Genomic DNA, 27482 nt, shown 5'->3' on the forward strand with positions numbered 1-27482 from the left:
TTAACGTATTGATCTGATGCATGTTTACATGCACCTTATTTCACAGCGCTCATCTGCCGCCACCCGGTGGATATTCAATGCAGTTAATCGTGTCGTGCTGAACTGGTAAAACGCTCCTCTGTCACTTCCGGTTCGTCCTCATCGAAAGAAATGGCGGACATGGACGAACTGTTCGGGAGTGATGGGGACAGTGACAACGAACAAAGAGGTGAAGTTAGCCATCAAAATGCTGCTCCGAAACGTTAGCTAAACACGTCTAAAGTCACGCTCGATGAAAAGCTTCATGCAGTTACAGCTAGTAAGTTAGCTAATGTGATCTAGCTAAGGCCGGTTGGCTGATGCTAGCGAAGCTAACGTTAAGTGGCTAACAAGTAGCTAACGTTAGTAAAGAGGACCTTTGAGAATATCCATCAACAACCTAACTAGAACCAAAATAGCCAGTACATACTTGGTCCAGCACATTAACGTTAGCTATCTAACCATCCAAGCTCCCCATAGGGCGTGCGTAGCTAACGTTAGTATTTGTGTTTATTTCACATGCATGTGTATTTCCCCTTAGCTGAAAGCTAACATGACAGTGTGTGTGTGTGTAGTGGTCTCAGCAGTGGCGTCTGGCTCTGGTTCAGGTTCTGAATCTGAGCCGGAGTTGCCCCGGTCCCGTTCCCATAGTAACGCCTCTGGCAGCGACAGCGGGAGAGATGACGATGGACAAGATGGGGGAAAGCCCAACACTAAGGTGAGGTCCAGTTGTTTCAGTACACACACACACAGGAAACACTCTTAACCTCATAATAACATGGTATAACTCTATGAACCAGGAGCTGTTTGGGGATGACAGTGAAGAGGAACGCCAGAGCCGACACAGCGACAACCAATCAAACCTGTCGGAACGCTCAGGAAACCAGTCGGACGCCAGCATGCACTCGGAGCCCGAGGACAATGACCAGTCAGACGCGGAGCAGCACAGTGGGTCGGAGAGAGGGCACCGGGAGGAAGAGGAGGAAGATGGAGATCGAAGGTCAGAGGCAGGCAGTCCAGTATCGGGGGTGGGAAGCCCCAGGTCTGGGAGGGGCAGTGCTCGCTCTGAGAAGAGGTGAGGAGGAATGATTATGGGATGGTTTTATATAGGCTAGTGCTTTTTCATCTGGTATTGAAAGCACTTTGAGTGAAAACAAATGTCATTGGAATGTACATAATGCATAATAACTTGTTTTCCTGCCAGTATCCATAGCGACCCCGGCACCCCCCACTCGGCTCCCGGCACCCCCCACTCGGCTCCCGGCACCCCCACTCGGCGCCCGGCACCCCCATTCGGCTCCCGGCACCCCCACTCGGCTCCCGGCACCCCCACTCGGCTCCCAGCACCCCCACTCCGCACCCGGCACCCCCTGTCAGACCCCGGCACCCCCTGTCAGACCCCGGCACCCCCCTGTCAGACCCCGGCACCCCCCACTCAGGGCCCGGCACCCCCCACTCAGGGCCCGGAACCCCCCACTCAGATGGGGAGGGGTCAGGCAAGGAGAACCAATCAGATGATGAAAAGTGGGGAGGAGGGGCTAAGAGTGACCAATCAGAGGATGAGGAAGAGGAGAAGAAGCGGCACCAATCGGACGATGAGCGAGAGAATTCTGATGAGGACGGGGCGGGGCATAGGAGCATGAAGAAGTCAGGTATTGAAGAGTGTGTGTGTGTGTGTGTGTGTGTAGTGGTGTCTGAAGGACCTTCCTCTAGCCACTCACTAGATCAGCCTTGGGAGTTTGAAAAGAAAACTGAAGCAACCTTCAGCAACATCTGCTTTTCTCTTGTATTAATGTCCTCTATCGAGCTTTACCAATATGATACTGTTGTATCACATCCTATATGCCATTGGTTGCTGCTGTGCCCTTGAGCAAGGCACTTAACCCCCCACAGCAGCAGTTCCCTGTGAACCCAGTCTGGCAGCTCCCCTTACCACTAAAAAACCTCTACACAGCGCATTGTGAAAGTATTCAGACCCCTTGGCTTTTTCCACATTTTGTTACATTACAACCTTATTCTAAAATGGATTAAATCATTTTCTGTCATCAATCGACACACGATAACCCATAATGACAAAAAAAAACGGAAATATTATATTTACATAAGTATTCAGACCCTTTACACAGTACTTTGTGGCAGCACCTTTGGCAGTGATTACAGCCATGAGTCTTCTTGGGTATGACGCTACAAGCTTGTCACACCTGTATTTGAGGAGTTTCTCCCATTATTCTCTGCAGATCCTATCAAGCTCTATCATGTTGGTTGCGGTGCATTGCTGCACAGCTTTTTTCAGGTCTCTCCAGAGATGTTGGATTGGGTTCATGTCCGGGCTTTGGCTGGGCCCCTCAAGGACATTCAGAAACTTGTCCCGAAGTCACTCCTCCGTTGTCTTGGCTGTGTGCTTAGGGTTGTTGTCCTGTTAGAAGATGAACCTTCGCCCCAGGCTGAGGTCCTGAGCACGTTTTCATCAAGGGATTCTCTGAACTTTGCTCCATTAATCTTTTCCTCGATCCTAGTCAGTCTCCCAGTCCCTGCCGCTGAAAAACATCCCCACAGCATGATGCTGCCACCCTAATGCTTCACCGTAGGGATGGTGCCAGGTTTCATCCAGACGTGACACTTGGCATTCAGGCCAAAGAGTTCAATCTTGGTTTCATCATATTTTTTCTCATGGTCTAAAAGTCCTTTAGGTGCCTTTTGGCAAACTCCAAGTGGGCTGTCATGTGCCTTTTACTGAGGAGTGGCTTCTGTCTGGCCATACAGGTCACTGCTGTAGAGTTGGTTGTTTTTCTGGAAGGTTCTCCAATCTCCACAGAGGAACTCTGGAGCTCTGCCAGAGTGACCATTGGGTTCTTGGTCACCTCTCTGACCAACGCCCTTCTCCCCCGACTGCTCAGTTTGTCCGGTCGGCCAGCTCTAGGAAGAGTCTTGGTGGTTCCAAACTTCTTCCATTTAAGAATGATGGAGGCCACTGTGTTCTTGGGGACCTTCAATTCTTCAGACATTTTTTTGGTACCCTTCCCCAGATCTGTACCTCGATACAATCCTGTCAAAATAATTTAATCCATTTTAGAGTAAGACTGTAATGTAACAAAATGTGGAAAAGGTCAAGGGGTCTGAATACATTCAGAATGCCCTGTATGTTGATGGGTCTTTTTTCAGAGGGGTTGGGTTAAAAGGGAAGTAACATTTCGATTGGACCTTGTGTGCAATTGACCAGTAAAATGATCTTTAATCTTTGTTTGAGCAATGACTGGAAGTCTACAGGATAATTATAATAATTAAATGGTGTGTGTGTGTGTGCTTCAGAGTCTGCGAAGGGCAGTGACAGCGAGGATGACTTCGTCGGACGGAAGAACAAGAAGATGGCGTCTGGCTCAGACTCTGACAGCGATGTTGGAGCCAAGAAGAAGATGGCGGCGTCTGGCTCAGACTCTGACAGCGATGTTGGAGCCAAGAAGAAGATGGCGGCGTCTGGCTCAGACTCTGACAGCGATGTTGGAGCCAAGAAGAAGATGGCGGCGTCTGGCTCAGACTCTGACAGCGACGTTGGAGCCAAGAAGAAGATGGCGGCGTCTGGCTCGGACTCTGACAGCGATGTTGGAGCCAAGAAGAAGATGGCGGCATCTGGCTCAGACTCTGACAGCGACGTTGGAGCCAAGAAGAAGGGTAAAGGTAAACCTAGATCTGAAGGCTGGTTGCAAAAATAACTTTCCCAAAAATCCCTGGTTTTCCATAAATCCTGGTTGGAGGATTCCGGATTTCCTGCTTATCCCCGCCCAAATCCGGGAGTCTTCCAACCGGGAATTCTGGAAAACGTGGGCGTTTAGAAAAATGCAACCCTAATCTGAAGAGTCCTTTAGGAGGTCTCCTCAACGCATTCTAGAGGAGAAGATGCCAGGTTCCTCCTGGTGTCGGCTTGGTCAGTATATATCATATATACCAGGGATCATCAACGAGATTCAGCCAAAGGCTGATTAAAAAAATGAAATAAAATCAAAAAATATTATTCTTGAGTGGATGTTCCGACAGGGGTCCGGAACATAATTACAAATCATTTGTAGACTGCAAATTGACCACAAAAAACCCAAACAGAGATAATATTTGACTAAAACATCATAATTTCAAACCTGGCTTACATTTGTATGTATAATGCATGGGAATACTTGGGAACCGATTTTCCAGAATTAAAATCACTTGGAGCTGATTTCCTGGTGTTTTTAGGCTTTTATGTAAAAAAAAACAACATTTTGTCAACTTGGGGGGGGGGGGGGAATAAAAACGGTTTGGCCAGTGGGCCGCCATTTGAGGAACCCTGATATATACAGGATACCGTATCCCGGGGATTTGGAAATAGCCACAGGATGGTTTTGCAATAACGTTGTAACTGTCTCATTTATTTAATAAATTAGAATATTTGTAGCTACTTTTTATGTACTGCAGTCAACTTGCAATGGTGGTCTGCTTTGTCTCCTGTCACATTATTTGACATTCTGGAGCCTTGAGTCACTCATTGTTGTGCAGCATGAGCCAGGAGATGTAGTTACACATATTTGACAGCTAAATATCTTCTCACTATTAAGTTGACTGTCTAAAATGTGCTAAATGCTCTGCAGTTGTGCATTTGGTTTGCTAATTTAGTAGCTAGTTATCTAGCTAAGTGGTTAGTTTCTTCCAAAATCAAGCTTTGCTTGGTAACAAGAGAATCCCCTATTGGATCAGTAGAATCCCCTAGTGGGTCAGTAGAATCCCCTAGTGGATCAGTAGAATCCCCTAGTGGATCAGTAGAATCCCCTAGTGGATCAGTAGAATCCCCTAGTGGATCAGGAGAATCCCCTAGTGGATCAGGAGAATCCCCTAGTGGGTCAGGAGAATCCCCTAGTGGGTCAGGAGAATCCCCTAGTGGGTCAGGAGAATCCCCTAGTGGGTCAGGAGAATCCCCTAGTGGGTCAGGAGAATCCCCTAGTGGATCAGTAGAATCCCCTAGTGGATCAGTAGAATCCCCTAGTGGATCAGGAGAATCCCTAGTGGATCAGGAGAATCCCCTAGTGGATCAGGAGAATCCCTTAGTGGGTCAGGAGAATCCCTAGTGGGTCAGGAGAATCCCCTAGTGGGTCAGGAGAATCCCCTAGTGGATCAGGAGAATCCCCTAGTGGGTCAGGAGAATCCCCTAGTGGATCAGGAGAATCCCCTAGTGGATCAGGAGAATCCCCTAGTGGGTCAGGAGAATCCCTAGTGGGTCAGGAGAATCCCCTATTGGGTCAGGAGAATCCCTAGTGGATCAGGAGAATCCCCTAGTGGGTCAGGAGAATCCCTAGTGGGTCAGGAGAATCCCCTAGTGGATCAGGAGAATCCCCTAGTGGATCAGTAGAATCCCCTAGTGGATCAGGTAGAATCCCCTAGTGGATCAGGAGAATCCCCTAGTGGGTCAGGAGAATCCCCTAGTGGATCAGTAGAATCCCCTAGTGGGTCAGGAGAATCCCCTCGTGGATCAGGAGAATCCCATAGTGGGTCAGGAGAATCCCCTAGTGGGTCAGGAGAATCCCTTAGTGGATCAGGAGAATCCCCTAGTGGATCAGGAGACTCACCTAGTGGGTCAGGAGAATCCCCTAGTGGGTCAGGAGAATCCCCTAGTGGATCAGGAGAATCCCTTAGTGGATCAGGAGAATCCCCTAGTGGGTCAGGAGAATCCCCTAGTGGATCAGGAGAATCCCCTAGTGGGTCAGGAGAATCCCCTAGTGGATCAGGAGAATCCCCTAGTGGGTCAGGAGAATCCCCTAGTGGGTCAGGAGAATCCCCTAGTGGGTCAGGAGAATCCCCTAGTGGATCAGGAGAATCCCCTAGTGGGTCAGGAGAATCCCCTAGTGGGTCAGGAGAATCCCCTAGTGGGTCAGGAGAATCCCTTAGTGGATCAGGAGAATCCCCTAGTGGGTCAGGAGAATCCCTTAGTGGATCAGGAGAATCCCTTAGTGGGTCAGGAGAATCCCTTAGTGGATCAGGAGAATCCCTTAGTGGATCAGGAGAATCCCCTAGTGGGTCAGGAGACTCACCTCGTGGGTCAGGAGAATCCCTTAGTGGATCAGGAGAATCCCTTAGTGGATCAGGAGAATCCCTTAGTGGATCAGGAGAATCCCTTAGTGGGTCAGGAGAATCCCCTAGTGGGTCAGGAGAATCCCCTAGTGGGTCAGGAGAATCCCTTAGTGGGTCAGGAGAATCCCTTAGTGGGTCAGGAGAATCCCTTAGTGGATCAGGAGAATCCCCTAGTGGGTCAGGAGAATCCCCTAGTGGGTCAGGAGAATCCCCTAGTGGGTCAGTAGAATCCCCTAGTGGGTCAGTAGAATCCCCTAGTGGGTCAGGAGAATCCCTTAGTGGATCAGGAGAATCCCTTAGTGGATCAGGAGAATCCCCTAGTGGGTCAGGAGAATCCCCTAGTGGGTCAGGAGAATCCCCTAGTGGGTCAGGAGAATCCCCTAGTGGATCAGGAGAATCCCCTATTGGATCAGGAGAATCCCCTATTGGGTCAGGAGAATCCCTTAGTGGATCAGGAGAATCCCTTAGTGGATCAGGAGAATCCCCTAGTGGATCAGGAGAATCCCTAGTGGATCAGGAGAATCCCCTAGTGGATCAGGAGAATCCCCTAGTGGGTCAGGAGAATCCCTTAGTGGATCAGGAGAATCCCCTAGTGGGTCAGGAGAATCCCCTAGTGGATCAGGAGAATCCCCTAGTGGATCAGGAGAATCCCATAGTGGGTCAGGAGAATCCCTTAGTGGATCAGGAGAATCCCCTAGTGGATCAGGAGAATCCCATAGTGGGTCAGGAGAATCCCATAGTGGGTCAGGAGAATCCCCTCGTGGATCAGGAGAATCCCCTAGTGGATCAGGAGAATCCCTAGTGGATCAGGAGAATCCCTAGTGGATCAGGAGAATCCCCTAGTGGATCAGGAGAATCCCCTAGTGGGTCAGGAGAATCCCTTAGTGGATCAGGAGAATCCCTTAGTGGGTCAGGAGAATCCCATAGTGGATCAGGAGAATCCCTTAGTGGATCAGGAGAATCCCATAGTGGGTCAGGAGAATCCCATAGTGGGTCAGGAGAATCCCCTAGTGGGTCAGGAGAATCCCTTAGTGGATCAGGAGAATCCCTTAGTGGATCAGGAGAATCCCATAGTGGGTCAGGAGAATCCCATAGTGGGTCAGGAGAATCCCATAGTGGGGCAGGAGAATCCCTTAGTGGATCAGGAGAATCCCTTAGTGGATCAGGAGAATCCCCTAGTGGATCAGGAGAATCCCTTAGTGGATCAGGAGAATCCCCTAGTGGATCAGGAGAATCCCCTAGTGGGTCAGGAGAATCCCTTAGTGGATCAGGAGAATCCCCTAGTGGGTCAGGAGAATCCCCTAGTGCAGGGGTGTCAAAGTCAAATGGACGGAGGGCCAAATAAAAAATTTAGCTACAAGCCGAGGGCCGGACTGTTCGAATGTTCATTGAAAATTTTTTAAATGACGCATATAGTCTAGTGAACCTAATTGAACCTACTGAAAACCTAACAAATATATTCCAATATGATCAGATAAATAAAGCAATATTTTCTTATGGCTCTGTCAGTAATCTTTAATTTTCAACAGACACAAAAGACAAATTTCCTTTATATAAAAATCCCCATAACATGAACATTAAATGAAAGAAACCGGTATTCAAGGCACCATCAGTAGCCTATATTTTCTATTTTAGCAAAAGTGGGCTAAATTTACTTCAAAGAAAAAAACAATAATAGCAATTTTCTATCATCCACTCAACTGAAATATTTTTAAAATATAATTGGATTGAAATACCTTGTGATTTGGCTTTTTTGAACAGAGCCTGTCGAGATTTGAGGCCTCGTTTTAATTCCTCTGCCTTTTGTAGCCTTTGTTCCATGTCCATATTCTTGTTTTTGTCCGCGTGTTTCGTTTCATAATGTCGTCTCAGATTATACTCTTTCAGTACCGCCACACTTTCTCCACACAGAAGACACACAGGTTTTCCAGCTACCTCCGTGAACATATACTCCGACTCCCACCTTGTTTGAAACCCCGGTTCTCAGTGTCCACCTTCCGTTTTGCCATTTTTGATGGGTATCTGAAAGTTAATTTTACTGTGATGCTGACGACTGCTGTGCCAATAAATATTGAAATGAAGCAGCCTACTGCTCGGTGCGTCACCGTTGCATTGTGGGAAATGTAGTATTGGTGCGTGTAAAAGATCTGCGGGCTGCCGGCTTGCTGCGGTCTGCGGGCCGGTTCTAATAATAAATCAAGATCATCCCAGGGGCCGTAAAAAACCTTCTCGCGGGCCGGATGTGGCCCGCGGGCCTTGACTCTGACATATGTGCCCTAGTGGATCAGTAGAATCCCTTAGTGGATCAGGAGAATCCCCTAGTGGATCAGGAGAATCCCCTAGTGGATCAGGAGAATCCCCTAGTGGATCAGGAGAATCCCCTAGTGGATCAGGAGAATCCCATAGTGGATCAGGAGAATCACCTAGTGGGTCAGGAGAATCCCCTAGTGGGTCAGGAGAATCCCATAGTGGATCAGGAGAATCCCCTAGTGGATCAGGAGAATCCCTTAGTGGATCAGGAGAATCCCTTAGTGGATCAGGAGAATCCCCTAGTGGATCAGGAGAATCCCCTAGTGGGTCAGGAGAATCCCCTAGTGGGTCAGGAGAATCCCCTAGTGGGTCAGGAGAATCCCCTAGTGGGTCAGGAGAATCCCCTCGTGGGTCAGGAGAATCCCCTAGTGGGTCAGGAGAATCCCCTAGTGGGTCAGGAGAATCCCCTAGTGGGTCAGGAGAATCCCTTAGTGGGTCAGGAGAATCCCCTAGTGGGTCAGGAGAATCCCCTAGTGGGCCAGGAGAATCCCCTAGTGGGTCAGGAGAATCCCTTAGTGGGTCAGGAGAATCCCCTAGTGGGTCAGGAGAATCCCCTAGTGGGTCAGGAGAATCCCTTAGTGGGTCAGGAGAATCCCCTAGTGGGTCAGGAGAATCCCCTAGTGGGTCAGGAGAATCCCCTAGTGGGTCAGGAGAATCCCCTAGTGGGTCAGGAGAATCCCTTAGTGGATCAGGAGAATCCCTAGTGGGTCAGGAGAATCCCCTAGTGGGTCAGGAGAATCCCCTAGTGGGTCAGGAGAATCCCTTAGTGGATCAGGAGAATCCCCTAGTGGGTCAGGAGAATCCCCTAGTGGATCAGGAGAATCCCCTAGTGGGTCAGGAGAATCCCCTAGTGGGTCAGGAGAATCCCCTCGTGGATCAGGAGAATCCCTTAGTGGATCAGGAGAATCCCTTAGTGGATCAGGAGAATCCCTTAGTGGGTCAGGAGAATCCCCTCGTGGATCAGGAGAATCCCTTAGTGGGTCAGGAGAATCCCTTAGTGGATCAGGAGAATCCCCTAGTGGGTCAGGAGAATCCCTTAGTGGATCAGGAGAATCCCTTAGTGGATCAGGAGAATCCCTTAGTGGGTCAGGAGAATCCCTTAGTGGATCAGGAGAATCCCCTAGTGGGTCAGGAGAATCCCCTAGTGGATCAGGAGAATCCCTTAGTGGATCAGGAGAATCCCCTAGTGGATCAGGAGAATCCCCTAGTGGATCAGGAGAATCCCCTAGTGGATCAGGAGAATCCCCTAGTGGATCAGGAGAATCCCTTAGTGGATCAGGAGAATCCCCTAGTGGGTCAGGAGAATCCCCTAGTGGGTCAGGAGAATCCCTTAGTGGATCAGGAGAATCCCCTAGTGGGTCAGGAGAACGCTATTGTCTGTTCTGCAAATAGTTTGTCAGAGACTCTAAAATGTTCGCAATGCGCTCGCTAACATTTAGCTAGCATTCACTATGGGATTTCACATGTACTTATTAGCATTGGTAACCTCCATATTGCAGAGGGGGGGTTAGAAAACAGCACCCCGTGTGTTCAGTGCTGGTATTACTGACTATCCCAGGATGGCACACGGTCGGTATGAAGGTATGACAGTCTGGATACCACCCAAGCCTACTCCGATGCACTTTGAGGAGGCGGGGGGGTCGGGGTATAATCCCTCAATGTTCCACTCCTACCTGTTACGGGTCAAAGGTTAGGGTTCAGGACTCCTCTCTCTCCATCTCTTCCTCAGGTAAGAAGCCAGCAGCAGACGACCTGTTTGGAGAGGCAGACGACATCTCATCAGACAGTGATGCTGAGAAACCTCCCACTCCAGGACAACCCCTGGTGAGACACACTTAACCCCCCCACTCCAGGACAACCCCTGGTGAGACACACTTAACCCCCCCACTCCAGGACAACCCCTGGTGAGACACACTTAACCCCCCACTCCAGGACAACCCCTGGTGAGACACACTTAACCCCCCCACTGCAGGACAACCCCTGGTGAGACACACTTAACCCCCCACTCCAGGACAACCCCTGGTGAGACACACTTAACCCCCCCCACTCCAGGACAACCCCGGTGAGACACACTTAACCCCCCCACTCCAGGACAACCCCTGGTGAGACACACCTTACCCCCCCCCCCACTCCAGGACAACCCCTGGTGAGACACACTTACCCCCCCCCCACTCCAGGACAACCCCTGGTGAGACACACTTAAACCCTGGTGAGACACACCCCCCCACTCCAGGACAACCCCTGGTGAGACACACTTAACCCCCCACTCCAGGACAACCCCTGGTGAGACACACTTAACCCCCCCACTCCAGGACAACCCCTGGTGAGACACACTTAACCCCCCACTCCAGGACAACCCCTGGTGAGACACACTTAACCCCCCACTCCAGGACAACCCCTGGTGAGACACACTTAACCCCCCACTCCAGGACAACCCCTGGTGAGACACACTTAACCCCCCACTCCAGGACAACCCCTGGTGAGACACACTTAACCCCCACTCCAGGACAACCCCTGGTGAGACACATAACCCCCCACTCCAGGACAACCCCTGGTGAGACACACTTAACCCCCCCACTCCAGGACAACCCCTGGTGAGACACACCTTACCCCCCCCCCACTCCAGGACAACCCCTGGTGAGAGACACTTTACCCCCCTACTCCAGGACAACCCCTGGTGAGACACACTTTACCTCTGCATGTTACAAGAACTAATAATGAAGTTTCTGTGTGTGTGTGTCTCTGTGTGTGTCTCTGTGTGTGTCTCTCTGTGTGTCTGTCTCTCTGTGTGTCTGTCTCTCCCCAGGACCAAGAGGATGGTATGGAAGGGGAGCAGGCTGAGGAGGAGCCCACTCCAGAGACAACCGTATCGAGGTGGAGATTCCTAAAGTCAGCACTGATCTAGGATCAGACCTCTACTTACCCAAACTACCCAACTTCCTCTCTGTTGAGCCCAGGTTAGACTCACCCCAGATGGTCCCAGTTCACTTACTGACCCTAGACCCTGACACCCCCGGACCCTAACCCTGACCCCTAACTCTGACCTTCCCCCCTGAGCAGTCCATGTTTTCAGATGTGAAGGTCTGGATAGGTAGAAGCAGTGTCTTCTCTCTGAACTCTGAACTCTGATGTGATGTGTGTGTTCCTCTCTGTTCAGACCCTTTGACTCCCAGTACTATGAAGATGAGTTTGAGGATGAGGAGATGTTGGATGAAGAGGGACGGACCAGGCTCAAACTGAAGGTGTGTGTGTGTGCTCAGTTCTTGCCCTGTGTGTGTGTTGTGATGTGACAGTTTTGTGATGTGACATTGTTGTGTATTGATGTGACAGTGTTGTGTATTGATGTGACAGTGTTGTGTGTGTGTGTGTGTGTGATGTGACAGTGTTGTGTTGTGTGTGATGTGATAGTGTTGTGAGTGATGTGACAGTATTGTGTGTGTGATGTGACAGTGTTATGAGTGATGTGACAGTGTAGTGTGTGTGTGATGTGACAGTGTTGGGAGTGATGTGACAGTGTGTGTGTGTGTGATGTGACCGTGTTGTGAGTGATGTGAGTGGAGTGTTGACCGAGGGAGTGATGAGACAGTGATGTGACAGTGATGTGACAGTGTTGTGTGTGTGATGTGACCGTGTTGTGAGTGAGTGATGTGACAGTGATGTGTGTGTGATGGGACAGTGATGTGTTCTGTGTGATGGGACAGTGATGTGTTCTGTGTGATGGGACAGTGATGTGTTCTGTGTGATGGGACAGTGATGTGTTCTGTGTGATGGGACAGTGATGTGTTCTGTGTGATGGGACAGTGATGTGTTCTGTGTGATGGGACGGTGTTCTTTGTGATGTGGCAGTGTTGCGTGTGATCTGTTGTGTGTGTGTGATGGGACAGTGTTGTGTGTGTGTGATGGGACAGTGTTGTGTGTGTGTGTGATGGGACAGTGTTGTGTGTGTGTGATGGGACAGTGTTGTGTGTGTGTGATGGGACAGTGTTGTGTGTGATGGGACAGTGATGTGTTCTGTGTGACGTGACAGTGTTCTGTGTGATGTGACAGTGTTGTGTGTGATGTAAGTGTTGTGATGTAAGTGTTGTGATGTAAGTGTTGTGATGTAAGTGTTGTGATGTAAGTGTTGTGATGTAAGTGTTGTGATGTAAGTCTGTGATGTAAGTGTGTGATGTAAGTGTTGTGATGTGACAGTGTTCTGTGTGATGGAACAGTGTTCTGTGTGATGGGACAGTGTTCTGTGTGATGGGACAGTGTTCTGTGTGATGTGACCGTGTTCTGTGTGATGGAACAGTGTTCTGTGTGATGGGACCGTGTTCTGTGTGATGGGACAGTGTTCTGTGTGATGGGACAGTGTTCTGTGTGATGGGACAGTGTTCTGTGTGATGGGACAGTGTTCTCTGTGATGTAACAGTGTTCTGTGTGATGTAACAGTGTTGTGATGTAACAGTGTTCTGTGTTCAGGTTGAGAATACTATCCGGTGGAGAGCCAAGAAAGACTTCCTCTCTGAGCAGAGAGAGTAACGCCACCGTCAAGTGGTCTGACGGCAGGTCAGCACACACACACACTAGACACACACACACACACACACACACACACAAGACCCTCAGAGGGCGAGATGAAGAGGAGTAACCTGGGACCCTGATGAAGAGGAGTAATGTTGGACTCTGATGAAGAGGAGTAACGCTGGACTCCTGATGAAGAGGAGTAACGCTGGACTCCTGATGAAGAGGAGTAACGCTGGACTCCTGATGAAGAGGAGTAACGTGTTCCTGATGAAGAGGAGTAACGCTGGACTCCTGATGAAGAGGAGTAACGCTGGACTCCTGATGAAGAGGAGTAACGCTGACTCCTGATGAAGAGGAGTAACGCTGGGACTCCTGATGAAGAGGAGTAACGCTGGACTCCTGATGAAGAGGAGTAACGCTGGGACTCCTGATGAAGAGGAGTAACGCTGGGTGTCCTGATGAAGAGGACACGCTGGACTCCTGATGAAGAGGAGTAACGCTGGGACTCCTGATGAAGAGGAGTAACGCGGGACTCCTGATGAAGAGGAGTAACGCTGGATCTGATGAAGAGGAGTAACGCTGGACTCCTGATGAAGAGGAGTAACGCTGGACTCCTGATGAAGAGGAGTAACGCTGGACTCCTGATGAAGAGGAGTAACGCTGGACTCCTGATGAAGAGGAGTAACGCTGGACAGCTGATGAAGAGGAGTAACGCTGGACTCCTGATGAAGAGGAGTAACGCTGGACTCCTGATGAAGAGGAGTAACGCTGGACAGCTGATGAAGAGGAGTAACGCTGGGACTCCTGATGAAGAGGAGTAACGCTGGGACTCCTGATGAAGAGGAGTAACGCTGGACTCCTGATGAAGAGGAGTAACGCTGGGACTCCTGATGAAGAGGAGTAACGCTGGGACTCCTGATGAAGAGGAGTAACGCTGACTCCTGATGAAGAGGAGTGAACGCTGGACTCCTGATGAAGAGGAGTAACGCTGGACTCCTGATGAAGAGGAGTAACGCTGGACTCCTGATGAAGAGGAGTAACGCTGTACTCCTGATGAAGAGGAGTAACGCTGGACTCCTGATGAAGAGGAGTAACGCTGACTCTGATGAAGAGGAGTAACGCTGGGACTCCTGATGAAGAGGAGTAACGCTGGACTCCTGATGAAGAGGAGTAACGCTGGGACTCCTGATGAAGAGGAGTAACGCTGGACTCCTGATGAAGAGGAGTAACGCTGGACTCCTGATGAAGAGGTGTAACGCTGACTCCTGATGAAGAGGAGTAACGCTGACTCCTGATGAAGAGGAGTAACGCTGGACTCCTGATGAAGAGGAGTAATGTGCTGGACTCCTGATGATTGTGCTTGAATAATTAATACATTGATTTAACAATGGGGAAATGTGTGTTGACATGTGTATGTATCTGTGGATGTGTTCTGTTCACAGCATGTCTCTCCACCTGGGTAACGAGGTGTTTGATGTGTTCTGTCTCCACAGCATGTCTCTCCACCTGGGTAACGAGGTGTTTGATGTGTTCTGTCTCCACAGCATGTCTCTCCACCTGGGTAACGAGGTGTTTGATGTGTTCTGTCTCCGCAGCATGTCTCTCCACCTGGGTAACGAGGTGTTTGATGTGTATAAAGCTCCTCTCCAAGGAGACCACAACCACCTGTTCATCAGACAAGGAACTGGACTACAGGGACAGGCTGTGTTCAAGACCAAACTCACCTTCAGGTAACACTGTCTATACACACACACACACACACACACTGTATGTAGGCATACACACACCTTGCCCTTTGTCTGAACCCCAACCCAAAGCTCTGAAAGACATCATGCACCGAATACAGGAACACGTTCCGTCCAGATGGAATAGTAGACAACAACACATTATCTAAGCTGAGCTCCCTCCAGATGGAATAATGGACAACAACACATTATCTAAGCTGAGCTCCGTCCAGATGGAAGGGTGACAACAACACAGTATCTAAGCTGAGCTCCTCCAGATGGAATAGTGGACAACAACACATTTTCTAAGCTGAGCTCCGTCCAGATGGAAGGGTGACAACAACACAGTATCTAAGCTGAGCTCCCTCCAGATGGAATAGTGGACAACAACACATTATCTAAGCTGAGCTCCGTCCAGATGGAATAGTGAACAACAATACAGTATCTAAGCTGATGCTAATCGTCCATCCAGATGGAATAGTGAACAACAACACAGTATCTAAGCAGATGGAATAGTGAACAACAACACAGTATCTGCTGATCCAGATGGAATAGTGAACAACAACACAGTATCTAAGCTGAGCTCCGTCCAGATGGAATAGTGAACAACAACACAGTATCTAAGCTGAGCTCCGTCCAGATGGAATAGTGAACAACAACACAGTATCTAAGCTGAGCTCCGTCCAGATGGAATGTTTATCTAAGCTGAGCTGATGGAAGTGTTGGAATAGAACAAGGACTTGTTATGGTAAGTATTACAGATGAACAGGACTTGTTTTGGTACAGTATTAGAATAGAATGGGACTTGTTTTGGTACAGTATACAATAGAACAGGACTTGTTTTGGTACAGTATTAGATAGAACAGGACTTGTTTTGGTACAGTATTACAATAGAACAGGACTTGTTTTGGTACAGTATTACAATAGAACAGGACTTGTTTTGGTACAGTATTACAATAGAACAGGACTTGTTTTGGTACAGTATCACAATAGAACAGGACTTGTTTTGGTACAGTATTACAATGGGACTTGTTTTGGTACAGTATTACAATAGAACAGGACTTGTTTTGGTACAGTATTACAATAGAACAGGACTTGTTTTGGTACAGTATTACAATAGAACAGGACTTGTTTTGGTACAGTATTACAATAGAACAGGACTTGTTTTGGTACAGTATTACAATAGAACAGGACTTGTTTTGGTACAGTATTACAATGAACAGGACTTGTTTTGGTACAGTATTACAATAGAACAGGACTTGTTTTGGTACAGTATTACAATAGAACAGGACTTGTTTTGGTACAGTATTACAATAGAACAGGACTTGTTTTGGTACAGTATTACAATAGAACAGGACTTGTTTTGGTACAGTATTACAATAGAACAGGACTTGTTTTGGGACAGTGGAATTACAACAGAACAGGACAGTTTTGGTACAGTATAGTACAATAGAACAGGATCTTGTTTTGTAACAGATGGATTACAACAACACAGTATCTTGTTTTGGAATAGTGAACAATAGAACAGTACTTGTTTTGGTACAGTATTACAATAGAACAGGACTTGTTTTGGTCCAGATGGAATAGTGAACAACAAACAGTATCTTGAGTCAGTATTAGAGAATGGGTTTGTTTTGGTACAGTAACAATACAGGAACAGTAACTAGAACAGGAGGACTTGTTTTGGTACAGTATTACAATAGAACAGGACTTGTTTTGGTACAGTATTACAATAGAATGGGACTTGTTTTGGTACAGTACAATAGAACAGGACTTGTTTTGGTACAGTATTACAATAGAACAGGACTTGTTTTGGTACAGTATTACAATAGAACATGGACTTGTTTTGGTACAGTATTACAATAGAACAGGACTTGTTTTGGTACAGTATTAGAACAGGACTTGTTTTGGTACAGTATTACAATAGAACAGGACTTGTTTTGGTACAGTATTACAATAGAACAGGACTTGTTTTGGTACAGTATTACAATAGAACAGGACTTGTTTTGGTACAGTATTACAATAGAACAGGACTTGTTTTGGTACAGTATTACAATAGAACAGGACTTGTTTTGGTACAGTATTACAATAGAACAGGACTTGTTTTGGTACAGTATTAGAACAGAACAGGACTTGTTTTGGTACAGTATTACAATAGAACAGGACTTGTTTTGGTACAGTATTACAATAGAACAGGACTTGTTTTGGTACAGTATTACAATAGAACAGGACTTGTTTTGGTACAGTATTACAATAGAACAGGACTTGTTTTGGTACAGTATTACAATAGAACAGATGGAATAGGACTTGTTTTGGTACAGTATTACAATAGAACAGGACTTGTTTTGGTACAGTATTACAATAGAACAGGACTTGTTTTGGTACAGTATTACAATAGAACAGGACTTGTTTTGGTACAGTATTACAATAGAACAGGACTTGTTTTGGTACAGTATTACAATAGAACAGGACTTGTTTTGGTACAGTATTACAATAGAACAGGACTTGTTTTGGTACAGTATTACAATAGAACAGGACTTGTTTTGGTACAGTATTACAATAGAACAGGACTTGTTTTGGTACAGTATTACAATAGAACAGGACTTGTTTTGGTACAGTATTACAATAGAACAGGACTTGTTTTGGTACAGTATTACAATAGAACAGGACTTGTTTTGGTACAGTATTACAATAGAACAGGACTTGTTTTGGTACAGTATTACAATAGAACAGTTTTGACTTGTTAGAATTGGTACAGTATTACAATAGAACAGGACTTGTTTTGGTACAGTATTACAATAGAACAGGACTTGTTTTGGTACAGTATTACAATAGAACAGGACTTGTTTTGGTACAGTATTACAATAGAACGGGACTTGTTTTGGTACAGTATTACAATAGAACAGGACTTGTTTTGGTACAGTATTACAATAGAACAGGACTTGTTTTGGTACAGTATTACAATAGAACAGGACTTGTTTTGGTACAGTATTACAATAGAACAGGACTTGTTTTGGTACAGTATTACAATAGAACAGGACTTGTTTTGGTACAGTATTACAATAGAACAGGACTTGTTTTGGTACAGTATTACAATAGAACAGGACTTGTTTTGGTACAGTATTACAATAGAACAGGACTTGTTTTGGTACAGTATTACAATAGAACAGGACTTGTTTTGGTACAGTATTACAATAGAACAGGACTTGTTTTGGTACAGTATTACAATAGAACAGGACTTGTTTTGGTACAGTATTACAATAGAACAGGACTTGTTTTGGTACAGTATTACAATAGAACAGGACTTGTTTTGGTACAGTATTACAATAGAACAGGACTTGTTTTGGTACAGTATTACAATAGAACAGGACTTGTTTTGGTACAGTATTACAATAGAACAGGACTTGTTTTGGTACAGTATTACAATAGAACGGGACTTGTTTTGGTACAGTATTACAATAGAACAGGACTTGTTTTGGTACAGTATTACAATAGTGGACTTGTTTTGGTACAGTATTACAATAGAACAGGACTTGTTTTGGTACAGTATTACAATAGAACAGGACTTGTTTTGGTACAGTATTACAATAGAACAGGACTTGTTTTGGTACAGTATTACAATAGAACAGGACTTGTTTTGTACAGTATTACAATAGAACGGGACTTGTTTTGGTACAGTATTACAATAGAACAGGACTTGTTTTGGTACAGTATTACAATAGAACAGGACTTGTTTTGGTACAGTATTACAATAGAACAGGACTTGTTTTGGTACAGTATTACAATAGAACGGGACTTGTTTTGGTACAGTATTACAATAGAACAGGACTTGTTTTGGTACAGTATTACAATAGAACAGGACTTGTTTTGGTACAGTATTACAATAGAACGGGACTTGTTTTGGTACAGTATTACAATAGAACAGGACTTGTTTTGGTACAGTATTACAATAGAACAGGACTTGTTTTGGTACAGTATTACAATAGAACGGGACTTGTTTTGGTACAGTATTACAATAGAACAGGACTTGTTTTGGTACAGTATTACAATAGAACAGGACTTGTTTTGGTACAGTATTACAATAGAACAGGACTTGTTTTGGTACAGTATTACAATAGAAGGGGACTTGTTTTGGTACAGTATTACAATAGAACAGGACTTGTTTTGGTACAGTATTACAATAGAACAGGACTTGTTTTGGTACAGTATTACAATAGAACAGGACTTGTTTTGGTACAGTATTACAATAGAACAGGACTTGTTTTGGTACAGTATTACAATAGAACAGGACTTGTTTTGGTACAGTATTACAGTATTACAATAGAACAGGACTTGTTTTGGTACAGTATTACAATAGAACAGGACTTGTTTTGGTACAGTATTACAATAGAACAGGACTTGTTTTGGTACAGTATTACAATAGAACAGGACTTGTTTTGGTACAGTATTACAATAGAACAGGACTTGTTTTGGTACAGTATTACAATAGAACAGGACTTGTTTTGGTACAGTATTACAATAGAACAGGACTTGTTTTGGTACAGTATTACAATAGAACGGGACTTGTTTTTGGTACAGTATTACAATAGAACGGGACTTGTTTTTACAATAGAACAGGACTTGTTTTGGTACAGTATTACAATAGAACAGGACTTGTTTTGGTACAGTATTACAATAGAACAGGACTTGTTTTACAGTACAATAGAACAGGACTTGTTTTGGTACAGTATTACAATAGAACAGGACTTGTTTTGGTACAGTATTACAATAGAACGGGACTTGTTTTGTTTCAATAGAACAGGACTTGTTTTGGTACAGTATTACAATAGAACAGGACTTGTTTTGGTACAGTATTACAATAGAACGGGACTTGTTTTGGTACAGTATTACAATAGAACGGGACTTGTTTTGTACAATAGAACAGGACTTGTTTTGGTACAGTATTACAATAGACACGGGACTTGTTTTGGTACAGTATTACAATAGAACAGGACTTGTTTTGGTACAGTATCACAATAGAACAGGACTTGTTTTGGTACAATAGAACAGGACTTGTTTTGGTACAGTATTACAATAGAACAGGACTTGTTTTGGTACAGTATTACAATAGAACAGGACTTGTTTTGGTACTGTATTACAATAGAACGGGACTTGTTTTGGTACAGTATTACAATAGAACGGGACTTGTTTTGGTACAGTATTACAATAGAACGGACTTGTTTTGGTACAGTATTACAATAGAACGGGACTTGTTTTTGGTACAGTATTACAATAGAACAGGACTTGTTTTGGTACAGTATTACAATAGAACGGGACTTGTTTTGGTACAGTATTACAATAGAACGGGACTTGTTTTGGTACAGTATCACAATAGAACAGGACTTGTTTTGGTACAGTATCACAATAGAACAGGACTTGTTTTGGTACAGTATTACAATAGAACAGGACTTGTTTTGGTACAGTATTACAATAGAAGGGGACTTGTTTTGGTACAGTATTACAATAGAACAGGACTTGTTTTGGTACAGTATTACAATAGAACAGGACTTGTTTTGGTACAGTATTACAATAGAACAGGACTTGTTTTGGTACAGTATTACAATAGAACAGGACTTGTTTGGTACAGTATTACAATAGAACAGGACTTGTTTTGGTACAGTATTACCTCCAGAACAGGACTTGTTTTGGTACAGTATTACAATAGAACAGGCTGTTTTGGTACAGTATTACAATAGAACAGGACTTGTTTTGGTACAGTATTACAATAGGCAGGACTTGTTTTTGGTACAGTATTACAATAGAAGACGTGACCAGAACAGTTACTGTTTTGGTACAATAGAACAGGACTTGTTTTGGTACAGTATTAGAATAGAACAGGACTTGTTTTGGTACAGTATTACAATAGAACAGGACTTGTTTTCCACAGTTTACAGTACAATAGAAGGCAGGCTGTTACTGTGGTTGATTTTACAATAGAACAGGACTTGTTTTGGTACAGTATTATAATAGAACAGGGCTTGTTTTACTGTGTACAGTATTACAAGAACAGGACTTGTTTTGGTACAGTATTATAATAGAACGGGACTTGTTTTGGTACAGTATTATAATAGAACAGGACTTGTTTCCACAGTATTATAATAGAACAGGACTTGCTGGTACAGTATTATAATAGACCCCACTTGTTTTGGTACAGTATTACAATAGAACAGGACTTGTTTTGGTGTATTACAATCCAGACGGGACCCACTCCAGTATTACAATAGCCACCCACAGGCTTGTTTTGGTACAGTATTACAATAGAACGGGACTTGTTTTGGTACAGTATTACAATAGAACAGGACTTGTTTTGGTACAGTATTACAATAGAACAGGACTTGTTTTGGTACAGTATTATAATAGAACAGGACTTGTTTTGGTACAGACATTACAATAGAACAGGCTGTTACTGTGTACAGTATTATAATAGAACAGGGCTTGTTTTGGTACAGTATTACAATGAACAGGACTTGTTTTGTACAGTTTATAATAGAACGGGACTTGTTTTGGTACAGTATTATAATAGAACTGGACTTGTTTTCCCTCAGTATTACAATAGAACAGACTTGTTTTGCCACAGTATTAGAATAGAATGGGACTTGTTTTGGTACAGTACCCCAATAGAACAGGACTTGTTTTGGTACAGTATTAGAATAGAATGGGACTTGTTTTGGTACAGTATCACAATAGAACGGGACTTGTTTTGCCAGTATCACAATAGAACAGGACTTGTTTTGGTACAGTATTACAATCCAGAACGGGACTTGTTTTGGTACAGTATCACAATAGAACAGGACTTGTTACAGTATTAGAATGGGACTTGTTTTGGTACAGTATTACAATAGAACGGGACTTGTTTTGGTACAGTATTACAATAGAACAGGACTTGTTTTGGTACAGTATTACAATAGAACGGGACTTGTTTTGATACAATAGAACAGGACTTGTTTTGGTACAGTATTACAATAGAACGGGACTTGTTTTGGTACAGTATTACAATAGAACAGGACTTGTTTTGGTACAGTATTACAATAGAACGGGACTTGTTTTGGTACAGTGTTATGAGACTGAAAGTTCCTCTTTCAGTTTAAAGGAACAAACATGAATGTCTGATTGGAGAGATAAAGCTGTTACTGCGTGTTTTCTCTCCAGACCCCACTCCACAGACAGTGCCACCCACAGGCTGTTACTGTGTGTTTTCCCTCCAGACCCCACTCCACAGACAGTGCCACCCACAGGCTGTTACTGTGTGTTTTCCCTCCAGACCCCACTCCACAGACAGTGCCACCCACAGGCTGTTACTGTGTGTTTTCCTCCAGACCCCACTCCACAGACAGTGCCACCCACAGGCTGTTACTGTGTGTTTTCCCTCCAGACCCCACTCCACAGACAGTGCCACCCACAGGCTGTTACTGTGTGTTTTCCCTCCAGACCCCACTCCACAGACAGTGCCACCCACAGGCTGTTACTGTGTGTTTTCCTCCAGACCCCACTCCACAGACAGTGCCACCCACAGGCTGTTACTGTGTGTTTTCCCTCCAGACCCCACTCCACAGACAGTGCCACCCACAGGCTGTTACTGTGTGTTTTCCCTCCAGACCCCACTCCACAGACAGTGCCACCCACAGGCTGTTACTGTGTGTTTTCCCTCCAGACCCCACTCCACAGACAGTGCCACCCACAGGCTGTTACTGTGTGTTTTCCTCCAGACCCCACTCCACAGACAGTGCCACCCACAGGCTGTTACTGTGTGTTTTCCCTCCAGACCCCACTCCACAGACAGTGCCACCCACAGGCTGTTACTGTGTGTTTTCCCTCCAGACCCCACTCCACAGACAGTGCCACCCACAGGCTGTTACTGTGTGTTTTCCTCCAGACCCACTCCACAGACAGTGCCACCCACAGGCTGTTACTGTGTGTTTTCCCTCCAGACCCCACTCCACAGACAGTGCCACCCACAGGCTGTTACTGTGTGTTTTCCCTCCAGACCCCACTCCACAGACAGTGCCACCCACAGGCTGTTACTGTGTGTCTTCCCTCCAGACCCCACTCCACAGACAGTGCCACCCACAGGCTGTTACTGTGTGTTTTCCCTCCAGACCCCACTCCACAGACAGTGCCACCCACAGGCTGTTACTGTGTGTTTTCCCTCCAGACCCCACTCCACAGACAGTGCCACCCACAGGCTGTTACTGTGTGTTTTCCCTCCAGACCCCACTCCACAGACAGTGCCACCCACAGGCTGTTACTGTGTGTTTTCCCTCCAGACCCCACTCCACAGACAGTGCCACCCACAGGCTGTTACTGTGTGTTTTCCCTCCAGACCCCACTCCACAGACAGTGCCACCCACAGGAAGATGACCCTCTCTCTGGCTGACCGCTGCTCGAAGACCCAGAAGATCAGAATACTGCCCATGGCTGGACGAGACCCTGAGTCTCAACGCAACGAGATGATCAAGGTAACGCACGTTGGACTCTGTCATTTCATATAGGATGTCGTGTAATAAGGTTATGAGATGTGCGGTGTAATGTTAGCAGAACTACACCTGACAAAAATATTAACGCAAAAAAATGCAACGGTTTTAAAAGATTTTTACTGAGTTACAGTTCATATAAGTAAATCAGTTAATTGAAATAAATTCATTAGGTAGGCCCTGATCTATGGATTTGACATGACTGGGAATACAGATATGCATCTGTTGGGCACAGATACCTTAGATAAAGAAAACCAGTCAGTATCTGGTGTGACCACCATTTGCCTCATGCAGCGTGACACATCTCCTTCACATAGAGTTGATCAGGCTGCTGATTGTGGCCTGTGGAACGTTGTCCCACTCCTCTTCAATGGCTGTGTGGAGTTGCTGGAAATGTGCTGGGAACTGGAACACGTTGTTCTATACGTTGATCCAGAGCATCCCAAACATGCTCAATGGGTGACATGTCTGGTGAGAATGCAGGCCATGGAAGAACTGGGAAATGTTCAGCTTCCAGGAATTGTGTCCAGATCCTTGCGACATGGGGTCGTGCGTTATCATTCTGAATTATGAGGTGATGGCGGCGGATGAACGGCATGACCATGAACCTCAAGATCTCGTTGTTCATAGTTTATGCCTGCCCCATACCATCATGGTGTGTGTCCTCTGTTCACAACGTTGACATCAGCAAATTGCTCGCCCACACAACACCACACACGCTGTCTGCCATCTGCCTGGTACAGCTGAAACTCCTGTGTGCCATCTGCCCGGTACAGCTGAAACTCCTGTGTGCCATCTGCCTGGTACAGCTGAAACTCCTGTGTGCCATCTGCCTGGTACAGCTGAAACTCCTGTGTGCCATCTGCCCTGCCTGGTACAGCTGAAACACCTGTGTGCCATCTGCCTGGTACTGAAACTCCTGTGTGCCATCTGCCTGGTACAGCTGAAACTCCTGTGTGCCATCTGCCCGGTACAGCTGAAACTCCTGTGTGCCATCTGCCCGGTACAGCTGAAACTCCTGTGTGCCATCTGCCCGGTACAGCTGAAACTCCTGTGTGCCATCTGCCCGGTACAGCTGAAACTCCTGTGTGCCAGTGGCCGTCTCGGGGAGCATTCGTCCACTGAAGTCGGTTACAACTGAACTGCAGTCAGGTCAAGACCCCAGTGAGGAACGACGAACACTCAGATGAGCTTCCCCGAGACGTTTTCTGACCGTTTGTACAGAACTGTTGTACAAACCCACAGTTTCGACAGTTTGTCCGGGTGGCCGGTTTCAGGCGATCCCGCAGGTGAAGAAGTCGGGCTGGTGTGTGAAGGTTCTGGGCTGGTGCGGTTGTAAGGCCGGTTGGACGTACTGCCAAATTCTCTGAGACGATGTTACGGAGGTGCTTTATGGTAGAGAAATTAACATCACATTCTCTGGACATTCCTGCAGCTAGCATGCCAATTTCACGATCCCTCAAAACTTGAGACATCTGTGTCGTTGTATTATGTGACAAAACTGCACATTTTAGAGAGGCCTTTTATTGTCCCCCAGCAGAAGGTGCACCTGTGTAACGATCATGCTGTTGAATCAGCTTCTTGATATTCCACACCTGTCAGGTGGATGGATTATCTTGGCAAAAGAGAAATTCTCACTAACAGGGATGGAAATACATTTGTGGACAACATTTGAGAGAAATAAACTTTTTGTGAATATGTGAACATTTCTTGAATCATTTATATCATCAGCTCATTAAAAACATGGGACCAACACTTTACATGTTGAGGTTTATATTTTTGTTCAGTTTAATTAACTACAGTCTGGAGACGAGACAGACTTTCTGTTGTTTCTAGAAGCACTGACTGGGCTTCTGTTGCTGATTACAGTCTCCTATATTTACTCAGAACATTTCAAATAGACAGGACGACACCTTATCTCTATTGAGGGGTTAAATGTTGCCCCCCCCCCTACAGAAAGAGGAGGAGCGTCTGCGTGCGTCTATCCGTCGTGAGGGCCAACAGCGACGGATGAGAGAGAAGCAGCACCAACGAGGGCTGAGCGCCGGTTACCTGGAGCCCGATCGCTATGACGACGATGAGGAGGGCGACATATTCTAAACAGTCGGTCAGCCTGGCCGCCATCAAGAGCAAATACAAGGGAGGAGGAGGAGGGCTGAGGGGTGAGGACACACACAACATATCTAAACAGAGACGTGAGGACACACACAACATATCCAGATCTAATACAAGGGAGGAGGAGGAGGGCTGAGGGGTGAGGACACACACAACATATCTAAACAGAGACACATCCAGATCAAATACAAGGGAGGAGGAGGAGGGCTGAGGGGTGAGGACACACACAACATATCTAAACAGAGACACGTCCAGATCAAATACAAGGGAGGAGGAGGAGGGCTGAGGGGTGAGGACACACACAACATATCTAAACAGAGACACAGGGGTGAGGACACACACACCATATCCAGATCAAATACAAGGGAGGAGGAGGAGGGCTGAGGGGTGAGGACACACACAACATTTCTAAACAGAGACAAGTCCAGATCAAATACAAGGGAGGAGGAGGAGGGCTGAGGACACACACACCATATCTAAACAGAGACACGTCCAGATCAAATACTAGGGAGGAGGAGACAGCGAAAGTGTTTGTATTTGCTCATTTTAATGCGTTCTCTCCCCTCCTCTCCTCCGTCCCCCTCCACTCTTTCTCTTCCGTCTCTCCTCTCCTCCGTCCCTCTCCTCTCTTCCATCTCTCCTCTCCTCCGTCCCCCTCCTCTCCTCCGTCTCTCCTCCACTCTTTCTCTTCCCTCCCTCTCCTCTCTCCATATAGAGGAACGTGCTCGGATCTACTCGTCTGACAGTGATGAGGGTTCTGATGATGATAAAGCCCAGAGACTGCTCAAGGCCAAGAAACTAGACTCTGACGAGGTGAGACACACACACACAGGTGTTAGTACAGGGAGAGAATGGAGAGATGACAGAGGGTGCAGTCCTATGATCTACCAGCAGGAGACATTGTGAATCACTACATATCGGAATCTAGTTCAGCTAACAAAGCACTTTGAGGCAGATCTGAAGTGAGTCAAATCACATTTTGCCTCTTTCTCTCTCCCCCCTCTTTGTATCTCCCCCCTCTTTGTGTCTCCCCCTCTTTTGTGTCTCCCCCTCTTGTTTCACCCCCTCTTTCTCTCTCCCCCTCTTTTTCTCTCCCCCTCTTTCTCTCCCCCTCTTCTCTCTCTCCCCCTCTTGTCTCTCTCCCCTCTCTTTCTCTCTCCCTTCTTCTTCTCCCCCTCTTTCTCTCTCCCCCTCTTTCTCTCTCCCCCTCTCTCTCTCTCTCCCCTCTTTCCCTCTCCCCCTCTTTCCCTCTTTCTCTCTCCCCCTCTTTCTTCCTCCTCCTTTTCTTCTCCCCTCTTCTCTCTCTCCCCCTCTTTGTTTTCTCCCTCCCTCTTTGTTTTCTCCCCCTCTTTCTCTCTCCCCTCTTTCTCTCTCCCTCTTTCTCCCTCCCCTCTTGTTTTCTACCCTCTTTCTCTCTCCCCCTCTTTCTCTCCCCCTCTTTCTCTCTCCCTCTTTCTCTCTCTCCCCCTCTTTCTCCCTCCCCTCTTTGTTTTCTACCCCCTCTTTCTCTCTCCCCCGCTATTTCCTCTCTCCCCCTCTTTTACTCCCCCTCTTTCTCTCTCCCCTTCTTTTTACCCTCTTTTCTCTCTCCCCCCTCTCTCTCTCCCCTCTTTTCTTTTCTCCCCTCTCTAGGAAGGGGAGAGTTCAGGGAAGAGGAAGGCTGAGGAGGATGAGGAGGAGGAGGTGGAACCCAAGAAGGCAAAGAAATACGTCATCAGTGACGAAGAGGAGGAGGAAGATGATGAATGATGTCATTTTTTTTTATCATACCACTGTATCATCAGTGTTTTGTTATATCCAGTGCGTTGCGATGTAGACCTAAACGTTTCATTTGTAGTTTGTATATTTTCTAATGATGACTGTGTGTGAGTGAGAGAGAGCGAGCTCTGTACAGCTGTAGGAATAAAGACAAGATGAACTAAGTGTTTATCTCAATGACCAAACCTCAGTGTCTTTGTTATGATTATTTTTAGAGTTCAGTTTTTGTTTTGAGATGTTCATTTTCTAATGGAGGTTAAAGATGAAGAGTTGAGGGGGGGGGGACTGTCTGGGGGATGATGGACTGTCTGACCTCTTCACTAACAGTAGATACTGTTCATTCCATCTGGCACAGCAGAGAGAGAAGGAATGGAGGATGAGGATGGGTAAGAGGAGAGAGGAGGATGGGTGAGAGGAGGATGGGTAAGAGGGGAGGGGAGGATTGGTAAGA

General features: G+C 46.2%; 1 pseudogene; it reads left to right on the forward strand.

Annotated features, from left to right (window-relative positions):
- The first annotated feature begins 135 nt into the window (after positions 1-135).
- On the forward strand, positions 136-27216 carry LOC135528815 (RNA polymerase-associated protein LEO1-like; annotated as a pseudogene).
- The last annotated feature ends 266 nt before the right edge of the window (positions 27217-27482 follow it).

This window comes from Oncorhynchus masou, unplaced genomic scaffold (genome assembly GCF_036934945.1).
Source record: "Oncorhynchus masou masou isolate Uvic2021 unplaced genomic scaffold, UVic_Omas_1.1 unplaced_scaffold_1040, whole genome shotgun sequence".
NCBI classification, from domain to species: Eukaryota; Metazoa; Chordata; class Actinopteri; order Salmoniformes; family Salmonidae; genus Oncorhynchus; species Oncorhynchus masou.